The 1,759-nt window shown below is 48.1% G+C and overlaps 1 pseudogene; it reads right to left on the reverse strand.

The window, feature by feature from the left end:
- Window positions 1–820: 820 nt before the first annotated feature.
- On the reverse strand, window positions 821–1,749 carry LOC116089109 (annotated as a pseudogene).
- Between the last annotated feature and the right edge of the window lie 10 nt (window positions 1,750–1,759).

Below are 1,759 nucleotides of genomic sequence, written 5' to 3' on the forward strand. Positions count from 1 at the left end.
TTAAAGAGGCAGGCGGCGAAACGGTTTGCACTCATGCACAGGCCTAAGGGCAGGTAGATTAGGAAATGCTACCTACCTAAAGTATCAAATTGCTCTCATTTCTTCTTCCATGATTAAATGGATAGAACATAGCAATGGGCCTGGAGAACAGCTCGCATGTGCTAAATTCAGGGTGTTCTTCATTAAGTATGACACTAGTAACTACAGAAAAAACAGAACTCTATGGTTTCCAGAGAACAAATCCATATGCAGCCATGCAGGCTACCCACTGAACTTGAGGGTTGTGGTATGCGGAGATACTGAGCTATTGATTTATTTTTGGTTCATTTTAAAGAGCAGTGATATGGAATTCTTCTATTTTAGAGGCTAGGGAGCTTGCTATTCTTTCAGAGGGCTGAAATAATTCAGTCCCCAGCCCTCCCACCAGGCAGCTCACAACAACGATTAACTCCTGCTCCAGGGAATCCAACACTGTCTTCTGTTCTCCATTGGCATGGGACAGATGCCAGATACACTCACACCAACACTTAAATAAAAATCATTTTTGATCATCTATTTTTAGAAGCCTTGTGGCCACGACAGAGAATACGATATTGTATTACATTTAATGAGATTGAACATGTTTGGCTATAAAATGAGCAGAGCAGCTACAGCCGACTTAGAGCAGCATCAACATTTATTAGCTCAGGCAAAGAACAGAGCGAAGCATTAGAAGAGGGAAAAAAACTCATTACAAAACAGGTGTTACAGAATATTAAAAAATAAAAAAAAGGAAACAAAGAAAAAAGTTTATATGAGCTTTAAAAGACGAAGAAAAAGAAAGAAAGAAGGCCAAAGAAGGAAAAGGCGAATGTCCATGATTGTGTGCACCATCCAGCTGCCAACCGTCCCTCTAGGCATCCCAGAGGAGGCTTCTAGAAGGGTCCTGTTCCTCGTGCAGATTTGCTAGGTTGTTTAGCTGGTGTCCATCATTTCCTGATAAGCATCGAGCTGTGCGTCCAACTCCTCTGCCGAAAGCTGCTGCTTTGAGTTCCTGCTGGTGTCTCCGCTTCTTCCCAGGTTGCCTCCACCGGTCCCTGTCCTGCGGCCACCCCCAGGAAAAGCTGCAGTGCTAAGCTTTCTTGTCCTGCCGCCCGTGTTTGTGCTCTGTGCAGGTCTTGGTCGTCGTCCTCCTCGTGTGTCAATGTGGGATGCGACAAGCTGGATTTTCATAGGGCGGCCATCCAAACAGGCACCATTGTACTCTTTCCTAGCCTTCAGGGCATCTGCTTTGCGTTCAAAGTGCAGCCCCGCTGTCCCTAAACTTTGTCCAGAGCTATCATAGTGCACAGCGGATTTTCTCAAGGTTCCAAATTCTGCAAAGAGTTTGTGAATGTCCTCATCTGACACTCGGAAGTGCAGGTTTGACAGGAAGAGCTTCACACTGGTCTTCAGGTTGGCTCCAACCAGGAAGCCGCCATGGAAGCCGTCCTGCTGCCACTTGTCAGGAAGCTGTTTGGGTGTGCAGTATGGTGGCAGGCGGTTCCTGCCAGGGCGGGCGATGGCGGGCAGGTACCTCCTAGGCTGGCCACCTCCATTCACCGTGCTCCTGGCGCCCTGCACTGTGCTCTCGCGGCCTCCCAGGTAGCCTGACCTGCGGCCACGTCCTCGCTGCCTTCGGTTCAGCTTAATGATGTCGTCCAAAGACATGTCCACTTTGTTGGTCATGGGGCCATGGATTCGGGCCTCGGATCTAGACTACCCGGATTGAAAAAAACAC

Source organism: Mastomys coucha, unplaced genomic scaffold (assembly GCF_008632895.1).
Source record: "Mastomys coucha isolate ucsf_1 unplaced genomic scaffold, UCSF_Mcou_1 pScaffold14, whole genome shotgun sequence".
Classification (NCBI taxonomy): Eukaryota; Metazoa; Chordata; class Mammalia; order Rodentia; family Muridae; genus Mastomys; species Mastomys coucha.